The sequence below is a fragment of the Saimiri boliviensis genome, chromosome 1, assembly GCF_048565385.1.
Source record: "Saimiri boliviensis isolate mSaiBol1 chromosome 1, mSaiBol1.pri, whole genome shotgun sequence".
Taxonomy (NCBI): Eukaryota; Metazoa; Chordata; class Mammalia; order Primates; family Cebidae; genus Saimiri; species Saimiri boliviensis.
The window spans coordinates 7,302,146-7,322,638 of record NC_133449.1 but is presented as its reverse complement, the minus strand read 5'-3'; the positions used below and the strand labels follow the sequence as shown (position 1 = coordinate 7,322,638).

Sequence of the window (20,493 nt, the reverse complement as noted above, 5' to 3'; positions counted from 1 at the left end):
TTTTCAGCCCTCAGCTATTAAAAATTACTAACATGGGCCATGCAGAATGACTCACACCTGTAATTCCAGGACTTTGGGAGGCTAAGGCAGGTGGATCACTTGAGGTCAGGAGTTTGAGACCAGCCTGGCCAACACCACAGAACCCCATCTTAAGCTGGAGAATTGCTTGAACCTGGCAGGTGGAGGCTGCAGGGAGTGGAGATCGCACCACTGCACTCCAGCCTGGGCAACAGAGCGAGACTCTGTCTTAAAAAAAAAAATTACTAATAATAGCTTCTTGCCTGACTTTCAGGCAAGAAGATACAGGAATTATTAGCTCTTGCTTCTTCTGTTCTCATCACCTGCAAGTCCAAATCTACCTACCTTGTACATGTCAAGTAGAATACCCCTTCTTCAAGGAAAGATTTCCCAAAACATCATCTCTCTCATCCAAAGACTTCCTTAATCTTCCAATCGAAAGGAGTCTTTCTTTCCATAAACAGACACAGCAGGCATTCTCACAGTGCCCATATTGTCTACCTGGTAGTATTCATGTCTTTGTAGACATATTATATGTATCAAATCTCTCACCTTCCATGCCCCAGAAGATGCTGGATAATCAAGTCTAAGCTGGTAAGTAGGCATAAGTCTTTCCACAAAAGCACCAGACAACCTTTGATTTCTACTCCTGAGAAAAGAAACACTGCTTTAAAGTATGACTGAATATTGACATCACACACTTAGAAACGCAAACACACACATATCTATCTAAATGAAAAATGTACTTTTCCGAAGGACCACATCCCAAAAGATAATCTGAGAAAAGACTAATTGGAAGCTTGAAATATGAAACTATTTTTGGAGGAATGTTGATCTCAAAATGGAGGAAGCCTTTTCTTTAAGTTTCTTTCCTGCCTGCTGCTGCTCACTTTGTCTGTGGCCCCTACATGTCACTGTGTGTTTCCACAGGATCTGAGGAGCGTGTGTGTCCATGTGTGTCCATGTGTGTCTGTGTATGTCTGCATGAACTCTGTTTCCCTCTTCGGCTGTAGGTTCTGTTTTGTATTATGTTCATCTGCATTAAGTCTGTTTGGTGTGATTCTTACAGATGGCATAGACGGGTATTATTGAAATAACGTTTCTAGTAGCCTGGACACCTTCCAACACATTCAAATCATAGGACCAAATTCTTTCATCTAATTAAGTTTGAAAATGATTTAGCTGATTGATAGTTTGGGTAGAAAGAACTTCTCTAGACCAGGGAGCCAAAAATGGCACATGCTTGAAGTAATCTCACCTCCTGCCATATTCAGAACTTACCATAAATTACTTCTGCTAATATGTTTCCTGAAATACACTCAAATTATCTATAGCAAAACCCTCCTTGGAAAATGTGATCCCTCCCCTCTATTGTGCTTATTTTGAACTCAACCCTGTGTGACCACCATCTTTCTTTCTTTCTTCACGCTTTGGTGAGTACACGATTTGCAAACTTCAGGGACAGAAATTAACAAAGAAACATTTTTATTAGCCGTCCTCATTTCACATTCTATTACTGGTTCAATTACCTAGTGCAAAGCCATACAACCAACTTAATAAACAATAATAATTGATTATTAGGATCACCTGCATACAATCACAAGCAGTTCACTACTTACTCTTTCGAAAACCAAGACTGTTCACCACAGGGGAGTGAAAGGAAAAGAGATGAATCCAATCAGGTTGATTGCTGCCCAGACCACTCAATGTTTGTGCCAAATGGAGGTACATCTGTAATAGAACCTTGAGAACACAGAGGAAACCATCCCAGTTCCAGACTGCTTTTTCCTCTACACTAGCTGGGGAACACCTCACTGGTGGAACTGCTTCTCACTCAACCTATAACTCCAGCACTTCACACAGACATAATAGGCACTTAATACGTGTTTTTAGGGTTGAATACAAAACATATACTCCTTCTAAGTTTCTGCTTAGTATTCCATGAAAATAAAAATTATGAAAGCAAAGCTTAAGACTTGTATATTCTCACACAATTTGAATTCTGACATTATTTTCTTTATTTATTTAGCCAGTTGTTAATCTACTTAGGTTTGTGGTTTAGTGGTTTCAAATACTTTGAGTAGAGAAGAGGCCAAGCATGCCTGTTATCAGGAATAACAATAGAAAAAAAAAAAAAAAACATTTCTTTCCAAACTATGAAAATCCAACATTATTCTGGATTATCTGGATAGCAATGTCTTTTCTAAATTCATGAGTAATTCTCAAGCAAGACTAGGAATCTCTCTACTCAAAACGTGTTGTAAAGACTCAGGTATATTATAGAATTCACTTCATCCCCAAAATACAGCTGACAGCATTTTTTAAGGTAAATCCTTTATATCTACACCAAAGCCACTCAGTTTTCATTATCTTGTATTTTAAGAGCAATTTTCTTTTAACATGATTCTAAAATTATTCTCAAAGCTAAAGTCAATGTTGGCTGATTTAGCCATTTGATTTCTTCATAGAGTTATTTAACTGATAGCTGTAAAAGCCACAAATGAATACTGGAAAAGATGGAAGAAAAAGAGTTGTTATCAAAAGCTATGTTTTTCTTTGGTTTCAATTGCCCATACAGAACCATATTAATTTAAAATTATGAGCTAGAGATAGAAATACATTAAAATGTTTCACTAAGCCTTTGTTGGTCTTATAATTCCAATTCCAGTTTTTATTTTTTTAGGCAATTAATTCTACAACTAACACTGGCGGATGTCATTCAAACTGCAGAAGCTTATTGGGTAGTTAAAAGGATAAAATCAAGTAGTCATTCTACTAATCCCTTTACAAGGAAACAGCTTTCTGCATAAAAAGTGGAACTTATGTGGCCATTAGCAGATGCTACATCAAGCGACCAAAAATATACACATTTAAATTCTTAAGCACAATCTATGAACACTACACAGATGGTTTCCAAGAAACTGTACCTAAATTGATTACGATAAAAATGATCTGCTGCAATTGTTTCTGTCAAAAGGGAGAACAGAATTTGTCCCAATGTGTCGCTCTGCCCACTCATGCAGAGAACCCAGCTGCTGGGACAGATGTTGCTCTAAGCACTTTATTTTAGGGTCATTAAAATGGTTACAGGGGTTAGTCATTCCCTGTTTTATAAATTGTGCTTACTAGTTGAGCTCAACAGATGCTAGAAAACTTCTTTGTAGTTGATCAGATACAAAGTTTCATCTCAGATTCCTTCTACCTTGTGCTTGATGCAGAAATTAGGAGCAAATGGGAAGGAACAGGGAAACAAAGAAGTGAGCAAAAATCCTGGCACATTTGATCCAGGAAGATGTCTTTACATAGCTCTCTTAATAATGCTGATGCTGGCCTCGGAGCATCCTCCGGCTGGCAATGCAAAGCTGTCTTGAAGGCTTGCATGTGCTCATGTCATTTAAGGATTTTGGGGTCTTATATTGTATAACTGCATGTCTTAAATTGATCCTATTCTGTGCTGTTGTCCTTGACAAGGTGCTCCTCAGATTTTGTCAGACAATAATACAGATACTCCTATTGCTCCTAGAGCACACTTCTTTAGAAGAGATTTCTAAGCCTTTGTGAGAGTGTTGTTCTGCTCTTTCCATTACAGACCATGCTATTCCTATTGAACTCTGATTTTCTTTTATCATGATATATTGAACCGACACCTAATACATCAGCAAAAATCCAGGAATATCAGCAAAATCAACCCATACAAAATTAGCATGCATATCATTGTGGGAAGGTAGCTATTCACATATAAATAGATGGGATTCATGTTAACGGTGGCTTAAACTATTACTACTACACTTTTTTAAGCTAGGCTGAAGAATCGATAACAATGCTGACAAATTAATGGAGGCAGAAGGACACAAAGTGCTACTACCCTACAGAAAAATCAGAAATTCAGTGGAGGCAACTTGCTCAATAGCAAAGGCTAGAGGAGAAATGAGAGAACAGCAGGAGAGGGGAGCCAGTGGGAGCCAGGTTGTGAACTATTCTAGAGGGAGAGTGTTCCAAAGTAGATGGGAGCTGAAAGCCTTGTGAAATGGATCTGATTTCAGGGAAGAACCGATAGGCCAGGACTTTGGCTGCTTAAAAAAACCTAAGGCTCTCCAGAGAGGTAAGTTAAACATATACATATATATATATATATATATATATATATATATATATATATATATATATATTTGGAGCAAGGGTAGGCCAGCAGTATGTGGAGCCTGAAGCTTATACAAATAATTGGTGGTGGGCTGGGGAGGTAGGGATCTATAAGTAAGAAAATATAATTGTATGGGCTCAAAATTAGGTACAGAGAGAGTCTTGGCAGCGGTCCATGAAAATCATGGGCATGGAGCTTAAACTGAGTTTCTTGGGAAATCTGCATCTGCTTTTGAGCCATTAGTAGCATTCCACATACTTCTCCCCAAATAAATATTGCTTGGCTTAGCTAATATTGCTGGAAAAGTAAACAGTTTGTACTGTAGTGCAGTGTTTCTCAAACTGGGGTCTCCAGGCCAGCAGTGTCAGGTACATTGGGAAACCAGTTAAAAAGGCAAATTTTCAGACCTTGACTTAGAGCCACTGAGTCAGAAACTCCAGGGATAGGTCTAGTAATTTCTGTTTTTCTTACCAAGCTCTGTAGGGGATGATGATACACCCTCAGGTTTGAGAACCATGACTGTAGGGTATCCATCAAACCTAAAGTCTCCAATTAAAAGCTAAATTAATTTAAGTAATTTTAGAATTCAGCTGAAAGCAGTAACTGAAGATTAAGGGCCTAAACAAAAAGAAAATCTAAAAACAAATCATCTTCAGTTGACATAAAGAAACATGGAAACCACTTTGATTTAGAAATATAGACTCACTTGCTTTCTGTGCTTCCCCCAGGGTGCCCCTGACCTGCTGTCCTCCCACCTAGTCCTTCCTATGATACTACTTGTTCCTGCCTCCTCTGTCTTCCCTGTCCTGACCATCAATTTCTCCAAGAACACAGATGTGTTCACCAAGAACCCAATTGTGTTCTGCTTTGTGCTGCTTTTATGTTTATTTCTTCAGCTCCCCACTGCCAGCTTCTTCTCTTGTTGACTGGCCCATTTGCAGATCCCAATTCATTTACCTGCCCTCTCATTAATGTTGCAAGAACTCTGCTAGGCACTGCAGAAAGAGCAGACTACAAAATTAAAAGAACCTCAGGCTGCCCAGAACTATACTTGCAAGCAAAACCTGATTTCAAGGCTGTGTGAACTCTGAGAGGGCAGTTCAGGTGGACTGGGCAGGTGACCCTACCCAGCTGATGCTCTGCGTGTGGGAGGTGAGGGGGATTCAGGCACTGAAACCCTAAAACGAGACTTCAAGCGAAGTAACACTCATTTAATTCCTTCAAAACCTTTCTCCTTTGTTTTGTTTTGCTTCAGGTTTTCTTTAGTGTCAGGGAGTGGGACAGAGGGACTCACACTCCATGAAAAAAACTGCCCAAAGACCTGAAATTGAGGGGCCAGTGCTGCTTCCAGTCAGTAGAAGGAAGGGTAGGGCTGGTGCTGGGTAGCAGAAGATGAAGGAGAGAGGTGGGCTAGAAGCAGACTTTGTTAAAATGTTTGGATTTTATGCTCAGGTTTGAGGACTAAGCTCTCTCTTTTTTTTTTTTTTTTTTAATCTTGCCCAAATTCCTGTCTAAGGGGTCTGAGGAGTCACACCCTACAAAGCAAAAATTCTCATCAGATGGGTTTTATTTAACCCTGTATGTCTGGGCTGACTTTCCAATCTGACTCTGGCATAACAAGGGAAAAAATCAAAATGTTTTACCCCAAAATATATTTCCTTGCCATACTTTGGAATTGCACCTCAAAGTCTCTTGTTGGAAAACATCCACATTCTATGGAGACTCCTTTTTCCCCTTTGTTTTCATTCCTTCCTTCCTTTCCAGATCCAGTAGATGGTCACCTTAGAGCCAGGCACCCTTTTAAGTCCAATAAGAAACATTTCACAATCTGCTGTCTCTGAAGTCTGCTATCTGAGAGCTTCCTCTGCACAATAAAACTTGGTCTCCACAATCGTTTATCTTAACCTGAACATTTCCTTTGATCCCAAGTCTTCAGATAAACTCAATCAATTGTCAACCAGAAAATGTTTAAATTTCCTATAGCCTGGAAGTCCACCATTCCCCACTTTGATTTGTCCCATCTTTCTGAAAGAAACCAATGTGTTTCTTAAATGTATTTTATTAGTGCCTCATGCCTCCCAAAACTATATAAAACCAAGCTGCACCCGACCACCTTGGCACATGTTCTCAGGACCTCTTGAGGGCTGTGTCACAGGCCATGGTCATTCATATTTGGTTCTGAATAAATGTCTTCAAATATTTTACAGAGTTTGACTATTTTCATCAGCGAAGTATTAGAGAGCCATTAATGAATGGTTTTAGTCAAGCTAGCAAAGGGATGAGCTTTTCATCTGGAAGCATCCCTGTGGCAAACTGAAGTGTTTCAGGGTGGTGAGGGTTCCTTAAGGTAGCGAGACTAAGAGGAGCCATTGAAACTCACAGCAACTCAGAGCTGTGTGAGCAGGACCTACACCAGATGGGCTGGAGGGACGGCACTAGATGGTGTTGAGAGGCCCCTGGTATTTACGTTGGTGTGATGAGACTATTCTAACCTGAAGGGATAATACTCTATGGCCACACATTTCTTTTTCTTTCTTTTTTTTAATTGCATTTTAGGTTTTGGGGTACATATGAAGAAGATGCAAGATTGTTGCATAGGTACACACGTGGCAGTGTGATTTACTGCCTTCCTCCCCATCACCTATATCTGGCATTTGTCCCCATTTTATCTCTCCCCAACTCCCCACCCCCTGCTGTCCCTCCCATATTTCCCCTCGACAGACCCCAGTCTGTGATGCTCCCCTTCCTGTGTCCATGTGTTCTCATTGTTCAGCAACCACCTATGAGTGAGAACACGCAGTTTTTGATTTTCTGTTCTTGTGTCAGTTTGCTGAGAATGATGGTTTCTAGGTTCATCCATGTCCCTACAAAGGACACGAACTCATTGTTTTTTATGGCTGCATAGTTTTCCATGGTATATATGTGCATATTTTCCCTGTCCAGTCTATCATCGATAGGCATTTGGGTTGGTTCCAGGTCTTTGCTATTGTAAACAGTGCTGCAATGAACATTTGTGTGCATGTGTCCTTATAGAATGATTTATAATCCTTTGGATATATACCCAATAATGGGATTGCTGGGTCAAATGGAATTTCTACTTCTAGGTCCTTGAGGAATTGCCACACTGTCTTCCACTATGTTTGAACTAATTTACACTCCCACCAACAGTGTAAAAGTGTTCCTATTTCTCCACATCCTCTCTAGCTTCTGTTGTCTCCAGATTTTTTAATGATTGCCATTCTGACTGGCATGAGATGATATCTCAATGTAGTTTTGATTTGCATTTCTCTAATGACCAGTGATGATGAGCATTTTTTCATATGTTTGTTGGCCTTATGTATGTCTTCTTTTGTAAAGTGTCTGTTCATATCCTTCACTCACTTTTGAATGGGCTTGTTTGTTTTTTTTCTTGTAAATCTGTTTTAATTTTTTGTAGATTCTGGATATCAGTCCTTTGTCAGATGGGTAGATTGCAAAAATTTTTTCCAGTTCTGTTGGTTGCTTCAACATACGCAAGTCTTTAAATGTAATTCACCACATAAACAGAACGAAAGACAAAAACCACATGACTATCTCAATTGATGCAGAGAAGGTCTTTGACAAAATTCAACAGCGCTTTATGCTAAAAACCCTCAATAAACTAGATATTGATGGAAGGCATCTCAAAATAATAAAAGCTATTTATGACAAACCAATAGCCAATATCATACTGAATGGGCAAAAACTGGAAGCATTCCCTTTGAAATCTGGCAGTAGGCAAGGATGCCCTCTTTCACCACTCCTATTCAATATAGTATTGGAAGTTCTAGCCAGAGCAATCAAGCAAGAAAAAGAAATAAAGGGTATTCAAATAGGAAAGGAGGAAGTCAAATTGTCTCTATTTGCAGACAACATGATTGTATATTTGCAAGACCCCATCATCTCAGCCCAAAATCTCCTGAAACTGATAGACAACTTCAGCAAAGTCTCAGGATACAAAATCAATGTGCAAAATTCACAGGCATTCCTATACACCAATAACAGACTTAAAGAGAGCCAAATCAAGAATGAACTGCCATTCACAATTGCTACAAAGAGAATAAAATACCTAGGAATACAACTAACAAGGAACGTAAAGGACCTCTTCAAGGAGAACTACAAACCACTGCTCAACGAAATAAGAGAGGACACAAACAGATGGAGAAACATTTCATGCTCATGGTTAGGAAGAATCAATATTGTGAAAGTAATTTACAGATTTAACACTGGCCATGCTTTTCAACATTCATTTGCATTAGACCCAACCTGAAACCTTGTTAAAGGTATGGGTTCTGAAGCTCAAAATTCCAAGAGTTTTTTGTTTTTTGTTTTTTGGTTTTTTTGATTTAAGAAAAAAAAAAAAAAATCCTAAGGGATTCATCTAGCTTACCTGAGGTTTGCACCATATAAATGTCCTGTTTGAGTATCTGTTTATATATACATGATTGTTTTCCATAGATGCTGCATTTAAGGATATCAAGGTAGGAAAGAAGAGGATGAGTTAACTGCCAGTATTTCCCAGAATCAGCATCTCATGATCGTACTCGTTACTGGGTACCGAGTCCAACTTCCAAATTTTATAAATCCAGAAACAGAGAGGTCAAATCCAATTTTGTGCAGCTTCTTAAGTCTTGAGATGGTATACAAAAATGAATTACTAGAATGAGGTTGCCACTGCTGAGGAGCAGTGCCTAAATTTGTGTCTTAACCTTGCACTTGGTCTCGCCTAGGCCTTACCGCTCTCTTGTCCACATTTCTCAGTAACACATTTAGACTCTACAGGCAAGTTATTCTAAATGGTTCATGCTGGAGTTAGTAAGATCCACAGGTGAGATCCTCCTATGCATCTACTTTCTACCCCAAATAATGATACTCATATTCCCATTTTTAAACTCTGCCAGGGATAACATAGTCCAATAAATCTTACTCCAAAAGAGGAAAATATTAGCCCAAAGAAGGACAAAAATACAGTAGCAAGGATGTCTTTGTGATTTTGACATTGAGGACGTTATTTCCTCATCCGTTTATCTTTGGTTCCACTGGCTTTAAGGCATTGCTTCTGTGCATTGTCATCCTGTTGGCTTATGGACTCTTCACACAGTTGATTTGGTTCTTCACAGTTTACACGACACTTTCATATGTATGAGTCACTGAACTCGCACAATATTTTAAAAAGAAATTTGGATGAATCGTATGCAAACATTTTCTCCCAATCTACAGGTTGTCTCTTCGCTCTATGGATTGTTTCCTGTGCTGTGCAGAAGCTTTTTAGTTTAGTACGGTCCCATCTGTCTGTTTTTGTTTTTGTTACCTGTGCTTTTGAAATCTTAGACATACCTTGTCTAGATTAACAACCTGAAGTGTTTACTCTGTGTTTTCTTCCAATGGTTTTATAGTTTTGGATCTTACATTTCAGTCTCTAATCTATGAGTTGATTTTTTTATATGGTTAGAGACGGGGGTCATATACAAATTGTAGACACATATTGAATTATCCCTGTGTATCTCATCAATATGTGAATTATTATGTGGCATCTAAAAACAAAAGGAAATAATTCAAAACATAATAATAATAAATGTATTTGTCCTGTGGTTTCACATCATGGGTTAAAGTAGAATATTCTACCTTAAAGATAGAAGTTGTATTGACCCATTTATCATTCATGTACTTTAAGGACCCTCAAAGTCCTTAAAGACCTTTGAATAACAATAAAACAATGGAGGTAGAAAGATGTAAAAACTCTTGTTAAACATTAATATTTTTATTTTCAGAGAAATATTTTAAAAAAATCTCTTCCTCTCTTTGGAAGGCAGGAATAAATTCAAACTCTTTTATCTTGATTTTCTTTATAAATTAAGAAAGCTGATTTCATTAAGGAGTAATTGTAACTTGGATGAAGCAGTTATAATTGTGTCCTATTTTAGAAGGTAAAGCTTTCAAAACATGGAATATTGTGGGTGAACTTTTGGGCAGGGACATATGCTGAGCTACTTTCTAAACATTTATAAAGTAACTTAAAGAAAAAAAAAATAGCAATAAGCCAAGAGTGAGATTGGAATGTCTAATCAATATCATGTCATGGAGTTTCCAGCTCTCCTTTCTAACAGCTTTGGAAGTGGCCATTCCTTCCTCTGAACTTCAGTTCAACTTTGCATACATCATTGCATATGGCACTTTCGTCTCCCCCACTGAATTCTAAATTCCTTAAAGGCAGGGACTGAACTTTATTTATATCTCTATCTCTTATACATACAAAAAGCACAGTTTGTCGTACCAGTAGGTGCTCAATCAACAATGAATGAATGGTAATTAAAAGAGATAGCTGCTGCCTTTACTTTGGAGGAAACCATAGGACCAGGATGAAGAAGCTCATGATAGCAAATTGACACACGGAGGTAACATATGGCAAAGAGGTTTAGCTTAAATGTGTGACCCATATTCCAGGAAATATGGTGGCATGCATTCAGACTGTTCGCTCTCTGAAACTGTGTGAAATAAACTCCAAAAAGTATGCTGTCTGAATTATCAGGCAGTGCACTACACAAGGTATTTCTAAAATGCAACTTTCCAAAAAAGTGGCTGGAAGTGGGTAAATTAAACAACATTTGAGGGTCAGCTCCTCCCCTTCACAATCATGCTTTGTTTCTCATTTTCTCACTCATCTTGGCAATGTTGAAACTTAATGAAGTCATTATTTAAAATAAATTGTTTTTAAAATCCTAATTTACACTTCTAAATTGATCATGCTTCCATGTGGAAAACTAGTAGGAAGAGGCCAACACTAGGTTCAACAAGATGATCTAAGAAGCTGCAATTGTTGGCAAAAGATGCCGATGGTTTGAGCTGGGCTTGTGGGCTTGTTGCAGTGGCTACTAGAGACATTTGGAGGTGAGCTCACAGAAAGTGATGATGGATTGGATATGAGCATGAGGAGGAAGGGATGTCCAGATATCTTGGCCTCAGAAACCTGATGCATAGAAAGAATGTTTCTTCAGATCCCAAAGACAGAGGGAAGAAGGGGAGGTACCAGAACAGGAATTTAGTTTCACACAAGTTAATTTTGCAATTCTTGAAACTGGTCCCAGTGGAAATAGCAATGGAGACGTTGTTGATTCTGGAATCCAGAGGAAAATTCTTGGCTGGAGATATATATATATATATATATATATATATATATATATATATGTATATATAAGTCTTCAGAGTAGAAATAGTATTTTTTTTAAAAAAATATATACCTTAGAATTAGCCAGATGGTAAAAATTGGAAAACTGAAAATACATAACAAAAGATAAACAAGTAACACAGCAAAATAAGAACAAAAGAAGAGGCAATGTTGGAAGACAAGACATATCACTTCTAAACATAAGTGCAAATAGAAAAAGAAACAGCTGTATAGAAAGACATTGCATGGTGTCAAAAACCTAAAAGCCTGAATTACAACAGATAAACCCACAACAAAATAACTCAGAAAATATGAAGGCATTGGATGATCCGAAGCCAAACAGGCAGATTTAGACATACAGAAAACAAGGATCCAGTATAAGACTCCCCGGGGTATAACCTCAATGGAAGCGGCAATCTCACATACCCAGAGATTGGGTTGTTTGGGACTAGGCTGCCAAAAAGTAGCATGAAGATAGTAGAGCCATTTGCCATATATTATTTGTAAATTGCACCAGAGTTGGCAAATGGGGAAGCAATGGGATAATGCTACATGGTCCATCCATGCACTGAGGTTAGGGACAGGGCAGTCAAGCGGACATCTTTACATGATGCTGGGTCCAACCCTGGGGTCAATTTTAGGACCATTCCTCTTTTTCCCATTATTCTGCATCCAGCAGCAGGGTGACTTTTTAAAAATATAAAATCTGATTATTTTATTGCTCTGGATAAGTTTCTTTGCTTTTAGGATTCTAAACCTAAATTGTTAACACAGCTTCCGTCATCTGGCCTCTCACAACTTCTGATATTTGGTATAACTTTCTTATCTTTGATGACACCAAAGCAATCTATCATTTTCTTAGAGGATATTTTTGTTGTTGCAAAGCCTATTACATAGACTTGAATTTCTTCCTCTTTCTATTTATTTATTTATTGAAGCAGGGTCTCATTCTGTTGCCCAGGCTGGAGGGCAGTGATGTCATCTTGGCTCACTGCAACCTCTGCCTCCCAAGTAGCTGGGATTAAAGGTACTTGCCACCACGCTCGGCTAATTTTTATATTTTGCTAGAGATAGTGTTTCATCATGTTGGTCAGGCTGGTCTCAGAATTCTGACCTTGTGATGCCCCTGCCTCAGCCTGCCAAAGTGCTGGGATTGCAGGTGTGAGCTGCTGTACCTGGCCAGGTTTGGCTCTTTCTAGAGAGGTCTATACCCTTTGCAGTTTAACAAAGGTTTATTCACTCATCAGATTGCATATGAAAGAGCACATTACAGGAGATTTTTCTCACTCATGGCCAAGATCTCTTATCACTGCTTATTTTTTCCTTAACAGTTAATTTACAATTACATATTTGAAATACTGGAATATTGCAGGATAATTACTCTAATTGTCTGTAACCCTCACTAAGCTCTATGCCTCAGAAGGGTAGGGTTGTATTAATTCGTTCTCATGTTGTTAAGAAAGACAAACCCGAGACTGAGTAATTTATAAAGGAAAGAGGTTCAACAGACTCACAGTTCCATATGGCTGGGGAGGCCTCACGATCATGGCAGAAGCAAAGGAAGAGCAAAGGGATGTCTCACATAGTGGTAAGCAAGAGAGTTTGTGCAGGAAACTCCCATTTATAAAGCCATCAGGTCTCATGAGAGGTACTCACTACTATGAGAACAGTATGGGGGAGCTGCCCCCATGATTCAGATATTTCCACCTGGCTCCCCACTTAATACATGTGGATTGATACAATTTAAAGTGAGATTTGGGTGGTGGTACAGCCAAACCATATCAAAGGTCTTGCCAGTTTCACTCATGTTTTTATCTCTTGTGTTTAGTACAGTCAGGCACAGAAGCAAAATGGTTTTCTCTGTCCTTTCATCCTGACCCTGTTGATAAATGCATGGTGTTGTCTGAGAGAACCCAGAGAAAGAAAGTTAATCAATGAATAGTTTTGGATGAAGTAATTCAATCTAGGATATTCCTTCTTGCCTATAGAATAGTTGGTAAAAATAGGCAAAACAGAGAAACGAGGGAAAAGGGCATTTGACTAATTCTCCCTTTGACTTATTTCTATGAGGTAGTGGCTGTGTGGCAGTTTCTAGACTTAGGTGATAAAAGCTAAAAGCAGAGCTTTTATTTGCTACAAAGGAGATGTTGGTTCATTTTGCCCAATGAAGCAGGGACAGGCACTGACACCTAACAGTAACAACATATGTTTATCCTTTTTCCTCCTCTTTAAAATGTAATCCACATTGAAAAGAAAACACACAGATGAGTTTCAAATAAAATTCCAATCATATATTGTGGCCAGAATCACCAGAATCAGAGAGGACCGCTGTCAGTTTCAGTCATTCCAACCTGCAACATCGTGTTTTCTTCCTCGTTCATCTGCGGGGAGTGATACCAACCCATGTCTGGCATTAATTCTGTTGGCCATACCTTTGCTGTCCTTTAGCACATTAAGTTGGTTTCTCTCGTCTTTGTTAATGCCTGGGATGATGGTCTTTTGGTGCTAGAAATAGTTTTCACCTCATGTAGAGTTGATTAGCAAACAAGATTTGAAGATCAGGCATTTTTGGAAAGAGTAAATTATAGAGAAGATTGAATAGATTGGAGAACATTAAAGAGATTTGCCTTTATTTCTGGGATACTATACAGATTAATCAATCACTTATTGTTTGCCTCATTATAGTTCAGGCTGGAGACAAAAACCCATAAACAAATATGATGTAAATTAATCAATGCTTGAAACTGCTTTATCACCGGTTACCCCATTGCACCCCTTCCCAGCCCGGCCCTGCCTTTCCCTTCTCTTTCCCCTCCTTCCCTCCCTCCCTCCCTCCCTCCCTTCCTGACTTCTTCCCTCCCATTCCTTCTCCCGTTTCTTATGCCGCAAGTATCCCCTCTTTCTCTTATTCTCCCTCTCTCTCTGCTATCATTTAAATGTGTGCCCTTCTGGAATTCATATGGAAAAAGTCAAAACCCAAAGTGATGATATTAGGAGGTGGGGCCTTTGGGAGGTGATCAGGTCATGAAGGCTCCACCTTGGTGGATGGGATTAGGACCCCACAAAATGCTGGAGGGAACAGCGAGGCCCTTTTGCCCTTCCATCTGTTCCACCATGTAAGATCACAGCAGTCATTTCCTTCACTCCTCCTACCATGTGAGGATGCAAAGAAAGCAAAGTAAACAAGTAGCAGACCCTCACCAGACACTGACTTTCATTCTCTACAACTGCAAGAAACACATTTCTTTTCTTTATAAATTGCCATCAAAAGCATTTTGCTACAGCAGGAGGAATGAGCTGAGTCTCTCTCTCTCTCTCTCTCTCTCTCTCTCTCTCTCTCTCTCTCTCTCTCTCCCTCTCGCTGTCTCTCCTCTCTGTCTCTCTTCTCTCTCTCTCTCTCTCTCTCTCTGTCTTTCTCCCCCTTTCTTCTTCCCATCCTCTATCCTTGGAAATTTGTTTAGGAAAACTAACAAGCACCAAGAACAGAAAAGAGGGTTCAAATATCTGACCTTACTGAATGGCAGTTACCATATGATGAGGTAGGTTTTGTTTCAGAAACCAAACCTATTGAGGTAAAATGCTTAAAGCTAAATTCATTTGTTTACAAAACAAAAATACAGATAATATCAAAGGTTAAAGTAATAAATTTTCCAAAATAGGAACAAATACAGAAATGATTAGATTTACCTCACAGTTCTGTCAGGTCACATATCATTTTGTATAAACTGCTTTGGGAGGCTGCCTATCATATTAGTTACAAAATTAATTATACATTTCTTAAAAATAAAAACATGCTATATTTACTTTTTATCTTTTAGTGCAGGATTGATCATTGAATTGCTGCCAAAGTTAGCTTAAAATTGAATATTATAATGAAATACATGTTTACAGTGATTAAAATCATGTTTTCTTTGTCTGAATTAGTACATCGACATGGTATGCACTGACACTATCTTCCATCTGTAATCAGAGGAGAAAATGGTTTCTTTAATATCATTTCTTTATTCATGGATATAAAATAACTGTGACATATCGGTTGGCAAACGAGCTCCTCTTGTATAGAATATTTACTTAAAACAACTTTTAATGTAAAATAAAAGAAAAAAAAAACTACAGACATGTGAAACTGCTCCTAACAAGGAGATCACAGACGTTTTTAAGGTTGCATGGGTAGTATTGAATTCCTCAATGTCTAGTTACATAATTTTCTTCTAGAATTTTGAAACAAAAGTATAGTGAAAATATTAAAAGGTTTTAAATAATATAATAGGAAATAAATAATAATGAAATAAATGGAAAGGGAATGGCATCAGTACTATATTCATTGTTTAAAATATATTTAACTATTTTCCTGATTGTAAATAATTCCTTGTAAACATTTAGAAGATACAGAAAGTAATTTAGTAATTTACCAAACCCCATCACTGGGGGCTATCCATTGTGCAGATTACACTGTATTATTTTCAATTCAGTATGTCAGGAGGCACTTTGGCACAGGGATCAGAATGAAACCAGCCCATTTCTCTGATCCCTGAAGATCTGAGGGATTGACAACTCGAGACAGATGGTCTGCTGTACTGGCTCCAAGGTGAGGCCAGAACCTGCACCCAGGTGAAAATTCTCCTTGCCAGGATTTCATCGAGGCTTTCCTGCAATACACTTCAAGCACCTCTCTGCTGGAGGAATTTTGATAGCAGATACTTAGGGTTATGGATGGCGGAGGCATCCGAGCCTGGCGTCATGACCTTGAAGCAAGACCTGGGACTGACTTGGATGGAATGGGAGTATTCCAGTAGGCTGTGCATTGGCTGAGGCTGGTAGGCATGGCTGGGGGCAGGACAGCTTCTGTTTCTTTGGCAGAAACACATGCTAGACTTGATTTCTGCTTCAGCACTTCTTTTCCCATTAATCACATTAAAAAGATCTGAGAGACCACATTTGCTTTTTTGAAAATCTGATTCCTGATAATACAAGGAGGGGTCATATTATATGATATTAAAGCAAATAACAGAATGAAGTCAGAAACTTAACTACCTTCTTAGGGCTTGCCATTACTGATGTAATTCCCTCTTCACAATATAAAATAATAATCTAAGAACATTCTGTGTACCAACATATGACAATATTAAAAAGCTTACAACATCTTTTAAAGAAAATGTGATAAAGACATTTTGGGAATTGCCATCAGTCCCCAGACTTCCTTTTAGTATGAGTGAGGTGGACAGATGCTGAAGGAATAACCTAGAAATACATGTGGTTTTTATAATTGGAAGAGGGGATGTATGACAGCATCTTACCACAGTGCTCAGCCAGAGTTAGCTCCCAGTAGGCGGTCAAAGAAACACACTCAAAACAAAGGGCCGGGCGCGGTGGCTCATGCCTGTAATCCCAGCACTTTGGGAGGCCGAGGCAGGTGGATCACAAGGTCAAAAGATCGAGACCATCCTGGTCTTGTATTTTTAGTCTCTACTAAAAATACAAACAATTAGCTGGGCATGGTGGCACGTGCCTGTACTCCCAGCTACTCAGGAGGCTGAGGCAGGAGAATTGCCTGAACCCAGGAGGTGGAGGTTGCGGTGAGCCGAGATCGCGCCATTGCACCCCAGCCTGGGTAACAAGAGCGAAACTCCGTCTCAAAAAAAAAAAAAAAAAAAAAAAAAAAAAAAAAAAAAAGAAAGAAAAAGAAAAAGAAACCACTGTGCAATACCATGTCTCAGTACAGTTGCCCATGGTGTTTGCTGTTTAAAATGCTCCTCTGTTCCATTATCCACTTGGCTAACTCCTTCCCTTATTCAGAATCCATTCTAAGAGGCCGTATCTGTCTTCCTCAGGCACTGTCTTCAATACACTCAGACAGACCTTTCCAACTTACATACTTTCTCACCACTCTAGTGGTCAAAACACTGTGTTATTTTTGATTATTTGATGCTTATCACCCCATCATACTTTAATAATTTCTAAGTGAAGATTTAAATAATTCTATTTATTTCTAAGTGAAGATTTAAATAATTTAATAGAATTTAAAATTTGACAACAAAAGAAGTGAGATCTGGCCATCCTTAAATATATTATCCAATTTAAATTAATGTCTGTATGTAGGACAAGGTAGGGATGAAGTTACTCTTTTTCCCATGTGAGTATCTAGATGTTCCAGCACCATTTGCTAAAAAGGTGCTTTATTATGCAAGAAATGCATTCATTCAAGAAAAATTCGAAAAGAAAGAAAAAGATATGTGGAAACTCATCACTCTATAGTAGTTGCCATTTTACTGAAGTTTATTTTATGTATATGTTTGTAACTCTATCTTGTTTTCATGTTTTCCTGTCTCCCTCTCTCTTATAATAATACCATTTCTTCAATTATAACATGCCAACATTTAAATTTTAATATTTGTGAAACAGATTTTACAATTGTTTTACAAACAATAAACACACCTCTTTGTAGGCCAGGTAGAGAAACAGACTATAATTTGTAGCCGGGGCACTGTGAACTCAACCATGTGTGAAGGTTTCTGTTTATTTTACCACCATCTCAGCTGAGCTCTCCTTGAAAGTGTCAAATATGGTTAAAATTTAAGTGGAATGTAAATCTATATTTGTCTGAAAGATTTTTTTAAAGCCCTTAAATAAAAGATCTAAAAACTTTTATATTCAACAATGAAAGAGTTCTTGGTGTTAATTTTATCCTTCCACCAGAAACAAGTATCAAAAAGAACAAATATATGTAAAAGTTCTTTCAGATATTGGCAAGGAAATAATTAAAATTGTGATTTTTTGAGATCAGGAAAACAAGTTGAGCCATATGATCACTCTGTGGTTTTTGTGTTTCTTTTTTGGTTTTCTCCTGGTGGCATTTGATGGATCTTGTTGCAGAGAGGAAGAACTAAAGCAGAGAATGGAAGAACGTTTGAGCTGAGGATGCAGAGATGGGAGTTCAGACAGCTCAAGTGAATGAAATTTGAAAAACTGCGTACCAAAGAGAAAAAAAAGCATTTTAGACAAAGAGATTCTATCTTTGTGTGAATAGGTCCCACTGAGTCTGTTGCTGAAGTCTAAGTTTTAAATGCACAAAATAAAATTTTACAAAATTGGCCAAAAAAAAAAAAAAAAAAAAAGAATCAGAGAAGCTGTAAGCTAATCAATTCCCAGACCACATGCATGCTTGGAAGGCAAACCAACCAGAGCAAAAAAGACCTTAGTGAGTGCCCAGATTATTTAGTAGAGGCTCCAGAAGAATCACATTTTATATGGGGTTAAATTAAGCCTTGAGTCAAGGTTTATCCAGAACTTCCCAAAAAAACTTAAAATCAAGCTTAAAATAATCATGGGGATCCACAAATCACTTAAATCCCTCTCAAAACAAAGTTTTTAGATGGTCTTCAAAGAAAATGACAAAGTGTAATATTAAATCTTAAATAACAGGCTGGGTGCGGTGGCTCATGCCTGTAATCCCAGAACTTTGGGAGGCCAAGGTGGGTGGATCATGAGGTCAGGAGATCAAGACCAGCCTGATCAGCATAGTGGAACCCTGTATTTACTAAAAATACAAAAATTAGCGGGGTATGGTGGTGCACACCTTGGAATCCCAGCTACTCAGGAGGCTGAGGCAGGAGAATCATTTGAACCTGGGAGGTGGAGGTTGCAGTGAGCTGAGATCATGCCACTGCACTCCAGCCTGGGAGACAAAGTGAGACTCCATCTCAAAAAAAAATAAAAAACAAATAAATAAATAATAACATAATGTCATAACATGCAGACTTTAATCAAATATCACTAGCTTACAAAGAAGCAGGAAACTGTGGCACATACCAGAGCAAAAAATGCCAATGCAAATGAAACTAGTAATTACAGAAGTTATGGAACTAGCTAACCAAGACTGTAAAACTGTTAGAACAAATATACTGAAAGATTTAAAGGATAACATGAATGTAAGAATATTCATGGACCCTCTTTGGAAAATAACCTCATGGAACTTATTTTTTTTTTTTTAATTCTTATTTTATTTTTTATTTTTTGAGACGGGGTTTCGCTCTTGTTACCCAGGCTGGAGTGCAATGGCGCGATCTCGGCTCACTGCAACCTCCGCCTCCTGGGTTCAAGCAATTCTCCTGCCTCAGCCTCCCTAGTAGCTGGGACTACAGGCGTGTGCCACCATGCCCAGCTAATTTTTGTATTTTTAGTAGAGACGGGGTTTCACCATGTTGACCAGGATGGTCTCGATCTTTTGACCTTGTGATCCACCTGCCTCGGCCTCCCAAAGTGCTGGGATTACAGGCATGAACCACTGCGCCCGGCCACCTCATGGAACTTCTAAAGCTAAAAGTTATCCAAAGTAAAATGCTTACTGAGTGATCTTAATTGAATATTAAGTACAATGGACTAAAATATCAAAGAACTTGAAGTCAGGCAACAGAAATTATAGAAATCAAAGCACAGATCCAGATATAAAAAATACCAAAGAACGTTTTAAAAAGCTCAGTGCCCTGTGGGACAATATTATATACACCTATTTTATATGCAAAAGTAGAAGAGAAAAATATTTTAATAAATAATGACACACATTCTGAAAATTTGTTGAGAATCATAAACTTGTATTTTAGCCATCTGAAGATACAGGATGGATCCCAACTCAAAATTTTATTTAAATGTCAAGACTGATGATGCCTTGCACATACTATGAGATTGTGAAAAGGTTTATTACTCACAGAATAAAGCACCTAAGAAGACTAAGGTAGGTTTCCAAAGCTGGTCTGGAAATGGTGTTAATTTTATCCTTCCACCAGAAACAAGTATCAAAAAGAACAAATATATGTAAAAGTTCTTTTAAGAAGTTCTTGGAAGAACAGGGGAGAAAAGAAAGTTGACTTGGGGATTTTACTAAGAAGTGAGGAGGGGTGAAGTTTCACCAAAAAAGGGAGCACTCAGGTTTTCTTATCAATTTTGCTAGAGGCAGGCAGAAGAAGAAGAAATCCAAGGGATTAAAAGCTCTCAGCACTGAAACTTCAAACTATAAAGTGAAACTCTTTATGACAATCCATAAATCTAATAAACTTAAGAAAACCTAAGAGGGATAAGCCCAGAGAAAGCCATGCAGAAGCACATTATAATCATATTTCTACAGAACAATGTGTGAAACAGAACATTTTTAAAA

General features: G+C 38.2%; 1 long non-coding RNA gene across 1 annotated transcript in view; it reads left to right on the top strand.

Moving 5' to 3' along the window:
* Window positions 1-18,968, top strand: part of LOC141585723 (uncharacterized) — a 28,714-nt gene extending 9,746 nt beyond the window's left edge. Inside the window, exon 3 of the long non-coding RNA XR_012519391.1 lies at window positions 18,216-18,968. This is a non-coding gene — a long non-coding RNA (uncharacterized LOC141585723). The remainder of the gene's footprint in view (window positions 1-18,215) is intronic.
* Window positions 18,969-20,493: the final 1,525 nt, after the last annotated feature.